General features: G+C 40.3%; 1 protein-coding gene across 1 annotated transcript in view; it reads right to left on the bottom strand.

The window, feature by feature from the left end:
* adgra3 (adhesion G protein-coupled receptor A3) overlaps positions 1-18,014 on the bottom strand; it is a 124,789-nt gene that overhangs the window by 60,432 nt on the left and 46,343 nt on the right. The gene's annotated exons all lie outside the window — the stretch shown is intronic.

Below are 18,014 nucleotides of genomic sequence, written 5' to 3'. Positions count from 1 at the left end.
AGAGAGAATGTACAAGGGATCAAATGCACATCATGTGTGAAAAAACATTGGTTGTTTACATTATGTAATTTGTCTTTATTAGTGCAACAAATTTGTACTTATTACCAATGCTAATAATAGATAATGGGTTTAATTGTGAAACCTTGCATTCTCCCTACTTAGGAACGATAGTAAGTAGATCATGAAGTGCACAATCATACAATTTGTTATTTTGCGGGATTCTAGAGTGTAAGAAAGGCTGGTCAAGTTATTGGAAAAGTGGTTTGCTTTCTTTGGAGAAGCTACTCATGTAGAGAAAGACCATGACGACAGAAGAAAAAAAAAACAATGGATGAGCAGAGCCAGACAGCAGATGTGGAGAGGTGAACAAAGGTGGTTAAGAGTGTGTACGTTGGTGCTTGTTGTAATGGTGGGAGGTAGCTCCACACATGCTCCATTCAGTGTGCAGACAGATTTCCTTGAGCTCAATCAAGACCTTAAGGGTGACTGACACACCCATATATCCTTCCCCATTACACTTCCTTATGCATCAATGAGGAGAAAATAAAAGCGGCATGAAACTGTACATTTAGCAAATCTTAGCAGTCACATATAAACAAGCCGACACACACACACACACACACACACACACACACACACACACACTCGCTCCTGCCTCTATTGAACAGGCCGGGTCCTTCGAGCACTCTAAATCTGTTCATCTGTCAAAGTGTCAGAGTCTATGTATCATCCCTGAGTCTGAGGAACACATACACACACACACACACACACACACACACACACACACGAGACAGAAAGCATCTCTCAGAGGCGAGAGCAGGAGACTTTACCATATTTTAAATGAAGCAGGCTTGCAGAGATATCAGATTGCTTTCCATCTTATGGGAGACGGTCGTTGCTCTTGTGTGCGTGGGAGTTACAAAACATAAACTATTTTCAGGAGCCTGTGGAGCTGTACTACACCGCCTCTTAACACCAAACAGAAAAATCAAAGTAATAACATGGATTCATGTTTCCACAGTAGTCAGAGTTGTACTGATGACGCTCTGCAGTAGACATTTATTTACCCTGTTCATATTCTGAAAACAAGCGGAAGACTGCAAAGATATTGCTCAGGTTCATTTTCTTGTTGAGACAACAAACAAGAAACTGAGTCTGAGGAACATGACATTAAAGATCTAAAAATACTGTAACATCTCTTTAAGGCTGACAAGGATCTCTCAAGTTGTCTAAAGGTTAATTTGTTACAACTCACATACTAACAGGAGCAAAAAGACAAACAGAGCTTTACAACAAGCCAATGAAGATTCTGTAATGGACCAAAACCTTCGGACCAAACACGACATGGTCCTCGTGGTAAATCCACCTTACAACTCAGGTTTACTCCAACTTAAAACAGGTGTGGCAGCCTATTAGTTTTTAAATCTATATATATGGGTGTATCCCCCTTCTGTTCCAACATTATCACCTGAAATAGAACTCCGGTCAACACACTGTGATCAATTAAAACCTTCTGTGGCATTTGAGCAAGTGTGCTGCCCTATATCTTCTTCCTAGGTCTGCTGATTACAGTGTGAGATGTGCATAAAACTACCTCCTTTTTTTATGAACTAGATATTTAACCTTTTTTTTTTTTTTTAAATGTCCTGTTTGGTAGTTTTTATGTTGACATTTTGCATACATTAGAAAGAGAGATAAATAATAGGGGATGACATGCATGTACCTCTGTATATCGATGCTTCTTTTGGGTTGTGTTTTTTGTACAAACAGCTTAGCAGCCTTTGGCACCAGGAGTTGGCCTGCCTTTTTTGCTCTGAAGGTTGCCACTTAGTTCTGATAAAAAGTTGTCGTCAAACGGTGTTTGCCCTTTAAAAGACTAAACTGTTCTATAGTATGATAATTGTGTGTTACCACTGAATAAAATAACATGCCCTCCTGTCATTGTTTTAAAGTAACCCTATACTTTTAAAGTACTTGAATCCTACAAAGAGACACTCAGCTACTACTATAGAGTATTCTTTAGAGGTTTGAATGTAAATGGGCAAAGTACAGGGTGCATGTATATGATGAGGGTACAGGAAAGGACATGGGGCCTCCTAACAGGTGAAGGCAGTCATGCTGTAGAGGCAGATATACAACAAAAAAAACAAAAACTGATTCTCATGCTAGTTTGAGGAAAAAGTCATTTGTAAAACTACATTGTCAGTGGAATAACAAAAGCATACACACCTTCTATCCTCTTCCTGCCCTTTAGTGTCTCTTCTCCACTCACACACACACACACACACATACACACACATTAACACCCACACTTACTGACGGCCATAACTCAAAGGTCATGGGTGCCCTGGAGCGTGTAGTATCTTACCACACCTCAGTGGTCCAACACAGCTCCCAGGTGAGCAGGGATGCTGTGGGCTCAGCATGCTGATGCAAGCACGTCCAGAGCAGAGCAAAGTAATTTGTTTGTGTGTCATTGTCTTTGATTGTTGGAAACCGTGTGTGCATTTATGCGTGTGTCGAAAACTATGGTCTCGCGAAAACACTTCCTTCTTTAGATCGTGTCACGGTGAGGAATCATTCCTGTTCTATCATTCTAATTGATCGAGATGTCAGGCTTAAATCAACTTATTAGAAAGTTCCCTTTTTTTGTAAGGGCTCCAGCGACCTCGTGGTTAGTTTACATGTCGCACATAAAGGGACTGTTGTCCTCGAAGTGGGCGGTCCTGGATCAATCTGGCCTGTGGCTCCGTTACTGCGCATCTCTCTCTCTCTCTCTCTCTCTCTCTCTCTCTCCCTACTTCCTACTTTATTCATTGTCCAGTATTTCAAATAAAGCCCCCAAAAATCAATCTTAAAAAAAAATGTTGCTTTTTCAAACGAACTAAAATCTGCTTTCTAGGATATCCTACAAGAAGAGGACTCGTGGATGTTGTGAGAATTTGAGTTTACCATTGCTTACCAGTTGGAAGAAAAACATTGACTTTAAATTGCCAACATGAATGATGAGGAATAATCAAATATTTGGGAACAATGTTTTTGGTACACAAAATGTTTCACAAATCAAATCCAATTTTTGATCAGACTGTATTTAAATTAGTTAATCCTGTGGTGGAAGTTTTTGTTCCACCACTTAGTTTTTGTAATTTAATGCTGCTGAATATTTTGTTGAACATCTAAAAGTCTAGACAAGCTAAACATGGAAAGGACCAAGAAGTATTTGACCACTGGATGAACCCTCTTCCCCAACAGCCACTTTTCAAATAGCTTTGCAGCTAACCTGAGACTACAGCTTCAGGTTTATATTTTATCTATATTATTTTGATTAGAATTAAACAAGTGGAATTTGACTGTCTTGTCAGTAATTACTCAATTCCCTGTTTGGGCGGTAAGAGGATACGCTAACACTAGCTGCTCAGTCCTGCTCTATCACATTTCGTGAAGTTTAACCTTTAGGCCAATGTAACCAATTTCATTACAGCATATTTTTTTCTGCTACACATGCTGTGTAGTCTTCATCCTAAAAGCCTGTTTATCTTTTATAAAATGTGATGTTTGAAAATGTGGTTTAAAAAAAAGCATAAATCGAATCTTTAACTTCATCAAGTATCTGAGAAAGCTGCTGAATTTCTTCATTACAAGACTTAATTGCTTTTTCTTCATGTACTGCTTTTATCAACATTTGTCCGGATTACAGGACATCTTGTAGTTAAAATGACAAAATATTCAAGTATAAATCAGTCACAGTAAATGCTGTTAGCAGCATAAGCTGTGAAAAAAAAATTAAGCTTGTCACAATTAGCTACAGTAATAAGAGGTACAGCACTAAACTAACTGGGAATTGGGTTATATAAGGCCATTGGAGAGATGTCTGAAAAGTTTTTCACAATTTAACCTTTTTTTCTCCTTAATCCCTCTTGGCCTGCTTTTTTGTTTGTATTGTTCTTTTCCCCCCCTGCATTTCATTTCTTGGCTATCTTACCCTATCTGTACTTTGTAAACTCTCTTTGGATCCATGTCACAAACTCACACACAGCTCATAATCACACATTGCCCTCCACTCACTTCTCTTTCTCCTTCACCTCCTTCCCTACCCTGAGCGGGAGAAGTAAGATGAGAATGTGTTTGGGGGGAGATTGGGGAGCTGAGGTCTAATGTCAGCCCGGGCCATGATCCGCTCTGAAGAGTTGATTTGCTTCGGCTCAGCGCCCCAGAGGCCGATTAGCATTCTGCCGCTAACTGTCCAACTTCATCATACTGTACGGCTGCAAAACCGTTGATGTCGGCTTCCGTCTTCGTCCCGTTTCTTTTTTTCACTTCCTCATTTTAACTCAGCCATTCCTGCCACCCTGCCAGCCAATAATGAGCTCTACAAATATCACTGTAAAACTCACTCCAGCTTACCTGGAGCAATGCTATTGGATTGAGTTAAGTGTCTTACCAGTCTGGAATAATTGACAGCAGGGCGAAATGATCTTTTTACTTCAGAACTCTGAATCTGAGATTTTCTTTTTGTGACTGTGTAGTGACTGTTGGCTTATTCTCTGGGTAATAATCCCAGACTGGCTAAGATCGTGTTGCAGTTTTAAAACACTTGGCCAGCTCATTGGGATAGAGCCCGCTCTGCTTGCTTCTCCAGGTTTGGTGTTTTTCCTCACTCGATGAGACAGCTCAAATGATAGGTGTGCCAAGGCGACCGGCAACATCGATTGATAAGAAATAACCAGATTAATCTTTCATTGGGTCTGGGACAACGGATAGGCTGCCAAACTAGGTGTCAAGATGGATTGGACTAGATATTGCAAGATAAATGTGAACTCATTGCAGAGTTTCAGATCAGATTCAGATCTAGTTTTTGCTGCTGTTATTAAAGACATAAGTGTGGTTCTTTAAAAGCCATGAAAATGTAATTTTGAATGTTTTTTGAACCAGGAGTGACCATATGTAGAGGACATGTCCATTATGTATTGCTACACCTGTATCCTTGTTGACAGGTCACTGTGGTAGCAACTTGACAACCATAGCTGTACATCTAATTTCATACGACCAGGCTTCGTTTTGCACCAAGGGGAGTTGTCCCCTGTTGGCCAGAAAAAAATGCAGTTCGAAGGTTGACTGACAGCAACATCACATACTTAAAAAAAAAAAGTCTTCGCCAAATCCCCAAATGGTGTCTTAATGGATTCTTGTTTATCTCAAAGGCCAATTAGTGTTCGTTTGAATTGAATACAGCTCTGCAGATAGGACATGATTGTTGAGCATGTGGCAATTCACTGCCAGTTATGTGAGACATATATCTCCTGGACAAATTGATACAGAGTGCACCTTTATTGGACTAAAGCAGTAACAAACTTTAAGTTTATTGAATACACCCCAGGTGTTCAATAACCGCCAAACCCTATCAGACAACAGAGGCTCTATTGAGCTACAAAGATTAAGTTTCTTGACTGGAGCCTCTCCAGCTGAGAACAAAGATATATAGCTGCATAATGTGGAGGAGAGATGTTTAATGAAATCAAGATAAAATGGAATGAATAGAGAAAACATATTGGCATCTTATTGGCATCTCACAGTGTCTGGCTATTAATGTGCGCTCGACCTGTTGAGTGGGATGCACTGCTTCAGACAAATAATTCTAATAAGTTATACAAATTTACAAATGCCAGTTTCAAACAATAGTGCTCAATCATCTGCAACCCCCCTTTCGCTTTCCTAGGTGTGCTCTGAGATTGTCCCAACATTGTAGCCAGGCATTAATTCATCTGAGCACTCTTGCTTTATTCTTCCATACATCAAAATAAGACGGGAGTGTGTCTCTTCTTTATTCTGCAAGTGTATATTTACAAATGAGCACTTTTAATTTAAAAAAATGACCCAATTCTAAGGTGGTGTCAAAGACATGATGACTAATGCTTTGCCTGGAGACTCGCTGCAAGTGATTGGTTTTCTATTGCATCAAAATCAGAGATTCATAGATCATGATAAAGTGGTGCGACTGGGACAATGCTTCATTAATGGCCAGAAAGGGACCCGCAGGTCGGGGAGTGCTTCTGAAGTTACACCCTTTTTTCTCATCTGATGCTCAATAAGATCGCCTCCAACTTGAGGACAATTTTGAGGCAAACACAGGTGGAGGGCACATTTTCAACAGGAGTATCAAACTTTTTCTCACATTGGAGAAATACACAAACTGTTTGCAGATCAACAGTTCTGTCTGCAGTGACGTGACAACTAACATGTAGCTGATTAATACAGGACAGGTTACTGCTCCTCTTTGTCTTTGACATTTTATCCATCCCAAAACAGCAACATGGTTTGAAATCCCTGTGGGGAATCCTTTTTGGCTTGCTCCATGCCCCTACCCTCTGTATGTGTCTTTAATAAAGATGCTTTTCCCATTTCCTGCCTACTCCCCTCTGATTCACAGCTCTATTTACAGTTCCTGCATGGCCCTGCCAAATCAGGGGCCTTCAAATTGGGTAGTTAAAGGAGCTGCGGGCGGAGAAGCGCATTTTATCACCAGATATGCCCAGAAATCAATGCACCCTCTCAAATGGCTGTCTCTTTATGGACCGTCAGGGAAATATGAGTGGAAATAGGGAAGCAGGAGGGCAGTGATGTGATATCAGTGAAGGCCCTCATTCTGAGTCTTACCTCCCCAGTTCAAAACAGACATTAACACAAAAGGGTCCCATTGGTTAAAACTCCCCTCTCTCTGAGTCCATTGTGTGCAGTCGTGCAAGATTTTGTACCTGATTACAGGGCATAAAATCAGAAAAAGAGTTCACAAAGATGAGTTAAACCAGAGTATAAGTGGCATTCAGAACATTTTGAGGCAAGCTTATAATGGGATTATATTAAGATAACGAGCATTTGAGATCACTGCAGCTGGTGTAAACACCAAATGAAGCAATAAAAATGTGCTGGCTTACAAAAGAAAACATCAGAGGGAGGTCTTAGAGTGGCCAAGGAAATGAAAATGGGAATAGAGAGCAACTTACTTTGACACAATCTTTAAACCACATACAGAGATAATTAACAAATAGCTCATAGTGCCTCAGTTTAACATGTCTCTTTTGCCATCACTGTAGAAATTGACCAAGCAGGTCATATAAACTGATATCGTAGAATTGATCCAAAATAAATCTGAAATATATAGAAAGATCTGCACGCCTGAGATTCCCATCCTTATTGTAATCTTGAAGTCTGGTAAACGAAGCATGAACTAAACAAAAACGGATTTAAACAACTTAACAAAAATACCTGATGTCAGTTTTTTTTGATCCAGGGTTTTATGATTTAAAACACATTAAACATTAAAAATGTAAGAAATCAAAACTGTTTTAAAATTAAAGCTAATGAGACAGAGCCTCATATGCACATTCTATATAAATGATAGAATGATAATGTAGCATTGGCTATGTCAACTTTTTTAAAAATATATCTATTGGAAAGCAAGAAATCTTTATATGTTATGGCCATGTCAACCAAGCTGTTTTGGAATCTTCCACAGCTTGGGTTGCCATTTGTCAGAATTGAGATACCAAAACAACTTACATTTTACCTAGACAGATATGTTATTTTATTATTTATGTTGGGAAAACTGCCTTTAATTTATACAGCATATTGCGTCCCTCTCAATTTGCTCTCATTATTTAAATGTCGAACACACAGAAAATGCATACCATGTGCAGATAGCTTTCGAAAGTACAAAATAGGATTTTGGTCGGCACAGGATTTTCTTTGTTGTACTGATTGGCTTCCACAGCACTTCATTAAGCATTCAAAGTCAAACAGTTTAACTCACATCAATCACGCAATCCACCCCTCCACATGAACACCTGTAAAGTGTCCATGGATTCATCTGTGTGTTGTCACTGCTTAAAAGCCGTTGCTTCACGCTCCTGGAACAGGAACTTCGACTTGGTGGCAACTGCTCTTTATCTAGAGTCCTGTCTCCCAGGTTCAGAACCAAGGTCATTGAATCACACTATGGACGCTGGCTGCCAACAAAATAGCCTATCAGTCATCAGCCTTAATGAATAGGGTACGGTGTAAAAATAGATTCGAAGACATGCAGTCAGAATACAAGTGTTCAGAGGCAACAGTGGCACTCGCACTTGGCAAGTTGCACCCCTTATTATCAGTCCACATAGCTGTGTCCGCTGATGTCCAGAACAGTTATCCATAGTTTGTTGATGGTTATGTTTGCTGCATGCACAATGACAAACAGCAGCCCAAGAGGACAAGCAAAGTAAGACGATGCATGCATGTATGTATGCAGGTTCTCGATTGGTTGTGTCTTCTGCACAAAGCAGTCCATTTAAATTCCCAACTTGTAAACGGCTGTGAAAATATTATGCTTTAAACTCACTTTTAGAATCATTCCAGGAGCTATCCTCTGAGCTATTGTTGAGTCAGTTGACCTAGTACTGTACATGAAGTGTGAAAGTCTGCTTAGGGGCAGTCAGTGATGGGTTGATGGTGAAAGAAACAAATGGACTTTAATCTAAGGGTTCAGGGTTCAATTAACACTAAAAACGAATCTGTAGGCCCCTGACCTGGCCTGGTAGTTGGTATTTAAGCAACACCTTTGTCTAAAGTAAATGCATGAGTGAATCCATGTGCTTGGAGGCCATTAATAAAGCCCATGTCATTGAAAATGGCAAACTTGAAGTCTGGATTCAAAAAGTATATTCCCAGTTGCTGCACAAGTGCTGCAGCCTCCGTGGACCTGTCATGTACTGAAATGTTGTCCTTTGACAGTGTTGTCGCTGCCTTTACTAAACCAAAATAGGTCCTTAGGCTTTAGAGGTACAGCATGGCAGATGGCCGGCCCCCTCGCGGAGCAACCCCGCCATCTTGGACTATCACACATGTTCCCTCAGTGCAATTAAGTCTAGCTGACCCCTCAGAGCCCCCTGCATCAGCGGGGTGTTTCCGTCGCGGTCCTCCATGCAGATGCTAGCACCGGTGTGTTCTATGTGAAATCCCTGGCTACGCGTGTCACACTGTGCACATATGGCTGCTCCGTGTTCAGCATGTTTAATAATGCCGACATGTTTTAGGAGACAACATTAGAGGCAGCAGGAGACTGAGACTAAATTGACCATCCGTATGACAAATAAAGCTGTTAGGGTTTGGTGTTAGGGCGTTGCAGTGTGCATGAGAATGCAAAGTAATAATATATTGCAAGGAACATGACCAAAGAAATGTTTCGCAGTTTCATTTTTCAGTTCTTGTGTGTGTGTGCAAAAAAAAGTGCTTTGTTCAAGTGCATCTCCTGAAAAGAATGATCTTTTTTTGATTGCAAAAACATGTCACTCTCCATTTACAATTCAACTCAGGAAACAACATATCTCTCTCTGCCTCTCTCTTTCTCCTCTTCTCTCAATATGTACAGTAAATTTATCTCTTAATTTGCATGCACAGACTGCACTGAGGTACGACAATAAAAGAAACAGCTTAATATATCAAAAAATCTGTCTGATTTATTGGCACCTGAAGTGTTTGCTAGCAACAAAAATCATTCCCATGCCAAATAGTCTTTGTAAGGCTTGACTGCTATTTACTGTCGTGCGTCTCATTTTAGTGTTATGGGTGATTATGATGGGGCGGCCTGTGCAGCCATATATTAGCATGCGCTGAATGAGCTGTGGGACATGATGCCCCGTGACTGCGAGGTAAATGAAAGCTGCTTGCTTATGCAGATGCGTTTACAGCCTAACATGAACTGAAAATAGCCTCCAACATTATGCGGAGATGTTGAGATCCACATAGTAGGCGTGTTAGGATTTATCCATCAATCCTTTGCTCAATCCATCCTTTCATATTAGACTGCAGAACATTCTTCCTGAAGTTTTCTCCTTTGGTCCAAGTCAGTACATTTTTTTCAAGTCGCATCCACCTTTAGGTTGTGCATAAAAGCTGACCTGTTGTCCTGATTCCAGCAGAGGCACCTGAATGCATCTCTGTGGCTGTCACTCTGCAGGCAAATTACTGAGCTTTCCACGATCCTGCAGAAAGGTCCAGGTCAGACTGGGCTGGAGCTGCCCTCTTTCATCCAATTAGGAAATGAGTTAAAACCCTTCACTTGTGCTGGGACAAGCTGGCACACACACACACACGCAGACACACACACACGCACACGCACACAGGTGCTCGTCGCAGCATGCCCCATCACCCGCACTATTTCTTAATTTAGATCTCAAGTAGGATAACCGGTCAAAACACACATACAAACACACTGAGGGATAAATGGAGCGTCTGTCTGCCACATGGTGCAGACACACATCAATTGATTCGGCATCGCTCTTCCCCTCTCCCTCTCTCTCTTTATTGTACACACACAAACACACACACACACACACACACACAAGAATGAAGTCCCTCCCTTGGGGACGAAATCACTTACTCACACAAACACACACACAAACACACGAATATCGGGTGGCTCGTTGCTGGAGTGGACAGGCCTTTGTGAGATAACGGGCAAACGCAGCCTGACAGGCTCGGCTGGGCCATTATTGAATTGCAGTGAAGACTATATTACTTTAGAGTGAGATAAAAGACTACATACAAGACGGATGGGTGGGGGACATCAAACAAGACTGTGTCCGGATTGTGCCAGGGGTAATCCGGCTAAGGGCAGTGCTGATTTCCCCCAGGCCAGGTGCCATTCCTTCTTGAATAATTCTTATGAGGAATCTAACAGCAGCTCCGCCTTTGTGCCGTTATTTTGTATCGTTTACTTTGCTCCCTCCATCAAATTTTTTTAACCCTGTTTTTTGCCCATTCTTATTCTTGTGTCTTGGATTGCTGTTGCACAAAACTCCGATGTTATGATTGGAATTCTTCAAAATCGTTTAACTTCATGCGGCACGCCCCCGGCCTGTGGATGTTTCTTGACTATGAATGGAGAGGAGAGGACCCTCAGGGGAAATACTTCGGATGGTGTTTGGGAGGTTTGGCCTAGAATGCAATATGGATGGCAGGAGTAGCCATCTGATGTTGAGGAAACATTTGGCACCTTGTGTCATCTGCTGAATTTGTTTGCAGTCGGAGGCTTTGATATCTCGATGAAAACAATGTAAGCAGATGCTTTGTGTTTGCTCATTTTGCTAATCTTGGGCTGCAAAAAGGCTGACAGGTACGATGACGATAATGTTGTGAGGGAAGGTGATCATTACTCACCTCAAAGCGGAAATTAACAACTATAAAAACAATGCACTATATCACTTTATGAGGCACGACTAACGGCCTCCCTCTTCTTCTCTGTTCCATTATCTGTTGCAAGGTGATAGCACTCTTTTGTAGCCGTCAGTGCTGAATGGCATTGGACTTGACAGTGATGCTGGCATGTCATTAATCAAATATATATGCATGGAAATCATCTAGGCGCCCCACCATAGGTTACGCTCAGGTGGCAAGGAATAAAATAACTGGGGTGAAAAGAGGATTTTTCCACCAATATCCAATGCAATTCCCACAGAATTAAAAAAGAAGACCCGCTCCGACGTAAATCCCGTCTACATTAATAAAATATCAATGCTCAGTGATATGGGAAAATCGATCTATTTGAGACAGTTCTCAGAATTACAATGCAGAGTGCAAGGAGTATCCAACTTTAGGGCATGCCATGTTTGTTTTATGTCCTCTGAAGATGCAAACATTTGATAGTTATGTTCCATGTTCTTGCTGGTCAGGATAATAATTGATTTCTTATTGTGTGGCTGAATTAGTGTAGTCAAGACAAGAGAGTGACATGAATGTCAACAACTGTGTCGAATGTAAAATGACAAAACCAGTTCCAGAAACACATTTTTGTTACATGCAAGAGAGAAATATCCAACCTAAAACCATTCTCAGGGGACTTTTTAGGTGTCGAACCTACCCCGTGAGAGTTCACTCTTTATGTGTATTGATCTTTTTGAATAACCTGTAAGAGATGAATAATGAGTTTCAGGACTTCTGGACACAGGCTACAGCTAAACCAAACGCCTGGGGAAAAAGGATAGACTCGCTCCTATAAGGAACCACACTGAAGTCATTTGGGAGAAAAAACGAAAAAATAGCTAATTTTAATGATACAGTAAAGACTCAAGGTGTCAGGGTTTAAAGAAAGAGATGTGCAGAAAGGATTCTGACTCAACTCAAAACTTGTTTGAGGACCTTAAAGCCTCAGTCATCCTGACTGTCTTTCCTCACTGGCAAGTTAATTTAAACAATATCTTCAGGCATTTGAAGCCATAATCCCTGAGATTTCCTTGAAATGTCCCTCATGTTTGATGCAATTTATCTTCTGCTATACCTGTCAGATATATACATGCAGTAATTCTCTCTCACTGAGTCCACAATTCTTTTGCTGGATTCAAATTGCCTTGACATGCACTGAGGATTCACAGGAAGTGATGCATGCATGCATACAATCCTGGGTAACATCATGTGTGGTATATCATCCTCCCTTTGCTCACAAAATCATGTGGAGAAGCCATTTATTGACTGGCTGCTTTATAAAAAAAAAAACTTGAGTTTGTTCAGCTAAACTGTAAACTGCAGCTCCAGTTCTTTACTCTGTTTAAAGTAGTTTTGAAATGAGTATTTCCAGAATTCTGGGACCTTTTGGCACCATCAGTAAAACGCAGGTATTGCAAAACAAGTCAGGCCATACAAACTGATTCAACTTGACAACTTTCATGTTGGGTGAAACTTTATTGCAAGAAACTAAGTGCTCAAAAACAAGATGGTTCTTGATTTTGAAATTGCTCATTGCTTAGGGAATCATGAATTCTTTTTCAAAGTTAAGGCTATTATTCGTAGGGGTGCAATTAACAATATTTGATGTCGTGAATAAATGGCTCTCTCTATAATGAACAAAGTTGTGAAAAATATTTGTAACAATTTCCCGGAGCTCAAATTGAGCTCTTATTAGTAATAAACACAAACATGTGATTGTCTGTATGCCTCCTGTTAGGGTTACTAGAGTAACTGAATATTATTTTGTTTTAATAAAAACACCTCTGAATGATATTTTTCATCAGCAAAGGGCAAAATTAAGATTAAAATTTGAAATTTTTTTTCAAAGGTTCCTTTCCAGAACTACTTCCATGAACTGGGTTTTTTCCTGCACACAGAGCAGTTTGCCTTTATGATTGGGTTATAAATTATGAAATTGTTACTTCACATTTTATTTCAGATTGAATTTCCAGTGTTCATCTCGCTTTGATTAGTTTATTTTATGACCACATTACAGGAAAGGGGTTTTTCTCTTACAGGAAACAGGTGTGGACTGTGTTAACCCCCTCCCACTAAACACTTGGTTGATTCTTGAGACAGACCCATTGTCTTATTTATTTGCTGACGTGATTCACAACACGATAATAATAATTAATTGAGGTTATTAATTTTTAATGAGAGACCTAAATGGTATGCTCCAAGGGCCTCTAACCCCTGGTTTTAATTAATATGCGGTTGGTGCACATTAGGCTTTCAATTAGAGTGGGGGGAATGGCCAGGCAATCACTGAGCGCTTTTAATCCATATGCTCATCAAGGGTCCCAGTCATGCCTTTTTAATCAAGCACTCTAGACCTGAAAAGAGGGGAAATGCGTGTCTATCAGTCAAACAGCAGCCACAGTGGTTCTAGACTTTAAGACAAGTAATTTAATGAGTTTAGTTAAAGACACTGAAGTGGCTAAACAGGGGGAGAATTCAGTGAAAAAAAAAAGTTAAAATCTTCAGGAGGAGCATGCTGAAGAGCTGTGATTAATGAGATGCAAATTACTCATCATTTGTTCAAATACTGACAGCTGAAGCGTTGCTTTGACAGGGGACACTGTCAGTCCACAAGCCCAGATAAACACCTCTCTGTTTTAACACCAAAACAAATGGCTTCCCCCCCCGTGCCGAGACGCAACGGAACACTCTGCAGCTGGCTTGCCGCAGGTGACTTGGTGCCATTCGGGAAAATGAGAATCCTGTGCCACAAGGAGTCGCTTTGCATGCATGCATGTTGAATGAGTGTGTTTGTACATCTTGTAAAACAATACCCCCACTGCCATCTCAACCCTGACAGCATGCACAAACATACACCTTGGATGAATGGCTATTTAACCCAGGTGTTAGGAAGACATTTTGTGTGGGTGAGTTTATTTGTTTGTTTTGATTCTTTACTCTCAAGACCCCTCAATCAAAATCAACAAATCTATTAACAGTGCAAGGAAGGTAAACGATTGAAACATTTTGAAATGAGTGAAAAGAAATTACAAAACCTTTTCATCAAATAAGTGTTTTTCAGCTAAAATTGGTGTTTAAATGAATGAGGGAAAAAAACCTGGACTTATAGACAGCAAGCAGGTCGATAGATTCACAGACAGGTAGACAGAGTGATCGGGGGGGCGTTGTGCAGAAGCTAATGCACACCAGCAATTACGGGCCATCATAATCACAGCATCCAGTGACAACATAATCATAGCACAATCAGGTGGCGAATCAGAGGCAATTTGCAAACTATCTCCGCAACTTGGAGGAGCTGGCGAAATCCCCCATATGTGTTCAGCAGGCTGAAAAGCTTAATTATCCTGATGAGGGGGTAGCAGAGCCAGAGACCAGCATTCCTAGAATGCTTCAAGCCACCTAGGAGATGAACGGCGGCTGGCGTTGAGGCCCAGGAGACACCTGGAAACAAGCTCCGTGCGTGTCTGTGAATTCCTTTGTGGCAACACGGAGCAACGAGCAGGTGTCAGATTGATCCTGATTGAGAAGACAAGCAAGTGCAGATGCACTAGTGTTGTTGGACATTCCCCCCCCCCCCCCCCCCCCCCCGTTTCCTCCTTCTTATGGGCTGATTATTTAATGGAGTTTGAGCTGCAGGACAAGATTTAGCCATATTTATATTTTCAAAGTGAGAATTTCGTAATTCATGTATAAAGGAGTAACACATTTTAAATCTTCAAGGAAAATGGAAATAACTGAACAGAGAAGGCTCAAAAACGTTTCTGTGTTCCCTTAAAAAAAAAAAACAAAAAAAAAAAACACCTTTGGGTCATGTTATTAAACGTAGAAATGAACAACAAGGAAACTAAATTAATCTTTACCAAGAACGGGAGCCAGATAATTCCAGTTGAACAAATTGAATTGGAATGTAAATGCTAAAAATGATCCACACGCTGTCTCGGGGTTCCTATGAATTCAGTCTGCTCCTCTCCCTTCGTTGCTCAAATATGTGGATAACAACAAAATTAATTATACATATTAATGCTTGCTTGCCAATTTCTCATGTGCATCTCCCTGAAAAAAAAAAAAAAAAATGTCTTTCTTCAAAAAGCACCCGTCCAGAATTTGAACTAACTAATCTCCAGTTGCCTGGGGAGAGAAAACAAGCGCTTTGAGGGAATCAGTTACATTCTGTTGCGGCGTTTACACGTGTGGCTGAGCACAGAACTTCAGAGCTGGCATTTCAATCAGGAGCCATCAGAGGCATCCTTGGCAGATAAGAGGGAGCTGCACAAGCCCTTCTGCTCCAAAGTCTAATAGTATGTTTTAGTTGGCGTTACACTCTGCATACAGGAGAACAAATCTGGGTCCACTCTGAGGCCTTACAGGAAGGAGCTACAGCATGGTTACTTTAAGATGAGCTTTATGCAGCTGCTTTAAGTAGCTTGTCTGCAGTGTAGCTACTGTATCGTGGCAAACAAAGTACAACCTGTGATTGGCTGTGGGGCTGGGAGTTCGCAGAAAATCCGTGAAATCGGGACTTTGTTCTGGGACTTGGCTGATATGAATGTTAGCTGCAGCGGCTAGCTAAGCTCTTACACATAGAGGTATGAACAAGATTTTTCATCCGAATGCCATGGCATCATGCATGAAGGGAAATTCATTTTGACACTGTTTAATGGCCATGCCACAGCGAGCGCTTCTAAGCTGATGCGGGGGTTCGGTGCCTTGCACTTCGGCAGTGTTCAGGAAGTACTCTCCAGCTACCAGACACATTTTCAAACTTGGTCCGTGCCAAGTTGTGACCCTTCAATTCCCAATCCAGGTCCTTATAGACTGAGCTACTGCCACCCCTACTGCCGAAAATTATATTTTGTCACTTATAGAATTTACCTCATGGACCATTTATAACAAGTTTACGTGACCTGTAGCTTTAATTTAACGTGACAATGCCAAAAAAAAAAAAAATGAACAAAGTAATAATGCGTTCATTGCCTTCAAGGCCACATGCTTTTGCTCTTCAAACCTCCTTTGTAATGTCACATATATTTCTTGGATGGCTCCCAACATCCTAAAGGCTTATTGGCGCACTGCATCCACATAACTCACAGAGGACACCTAAAGATAACAGGAAAAGTTGGACCTCTTCCTAAAGTCGGGCATTACTGATGCTAGCTGTGTTGTGAACTGGGAATTCCGACCCACAGCCTCTCAGGTTTATATCACCTGGCGTAAAGATTCATTGGCGTGATCATTTGAATTGACTTTTAACTGACCTGCTAGCTATAAAAATGAGGCTAATTACGCTGGAACGGGAGTGTCACCTTTGAGAAAATACCTCATCTATTGACACCTTTATTTTAATGACATGCATGACCTTTGTGAGTCACACCCTTGAGCAAGACAAATACAGAAGAACTCAGTGATGCTTTATTTGAAAACCTGCCACTGAACCGTTTTTTCCCTGACACTTCACTAGGAGTTAGTGAATTTCTACCTTAAGTATCCTTTAGGATTGTTTCAAAATGTATTTCAAATGTTTTGTATTAAGTAAGAAATGTAAGAAGAGATTAGTCATGCTTAGGAGCCGCTTTACTTGATGCCTCTGTTGTAGCGTAATTTTACATGTGTAAGAAATTTTAGATATGAGGAGAGGTTGTCTAAGAAACAAAGAGGATTTACAAGGTTGAGGGATTAAATAATTTTCTAAAAGAGATGTACTAAACCTGTTGAAGAATCTGATCTTAAACAAAGCAGAACTTGCAAATGAAGGAAAATATAACAACAACAATGATCAAACCAAATGGGCCAAATCAGGAGCTGGTGTTGTGCAAAGAAATGCATGCCAAGAAGAACCATTCTCCTCCCTCGAGCACACGCTGCTCTTTGTAATGTGATATATGGCACAGATTACAAACAATGAAATCTTCTTTCTTGGGGGTTGATCAGAGATTAGAAATCTCTGCAGTTTGTTTATCAACACATTTTATACTGAATCATTTACAGACTAGTAAAAAGGAGCATTTTCTTGAATGACTGTAATTGAAGTGTGTTGGGTTTATAAATATGGAAAAATGCTGAACTCTGGAAAACTTGTCTGAAATGAATTGGGCTTCTAGATGGTTGCTTTACCCTAAACGAGCAGCTTTTATCTCACTATTATGGGAGCACCAAAAAGAACTAGGCTTACCAATTACATTCAGTCCAGTTCAATCTGTCAAGTCTTTCCAAGTTTTGTGTTTATCACACATTTAAAAACACATTAGTCAATTGTTCATTTTATATTTATGTTCTTATCTGAGTGAAATACAAAAAAATGTGGTTTCTGGTATCAAATTTAATCACAGATGTCTTTTTATTTTTATGTTACAATTAATGTATTCTCTTGAATATTGAAGAAACAAATCATGTTTTTTTAATATCTGCTGAAGACTTTGTACATGTTTAAAGACATCAGTTTGTGTACTTGGAGCATTTTTTTCAATTAATTTAACTGTTGGTCAGAGAGAGTTTTAATCATTCACTAAATACCTTTTTGCTTGACTTTACCCATAATTCAATGGTTCAAACCTTAAACTTGGAGACAATTGATTCATTCAATAAGCAGAGATCGTCAAAGATATTTACATTTTTGGTATTTAGCCGATGGTTTTTCCTTTGCTGAGGTGTATTGGCTGGCTCATACCCTTGGCTTAAATTTATAATATTTCCAAGTGGATAACAACACATTTATTTAAGGTCTGAACTTAAATTCAAATGTTTAACACAATTTTTTCTCTTTATTTAAAAAGTGATGATTG

Source organism: Symphodus melops, assembly GCF_947650265.1.
Source record: "Symphodus melops genome assembly, chromosome: 20".
Classification (NCBI taxonomy): domain Eukaryota; kingdom Metazoa; phylum Chordata; class Actinopteri; order Labriformes; family Labridae; genus Symphodus; species Symphodus melops.
This window is presented reverse-complemented; position numbering and strand designations above follow the sequence as displayed.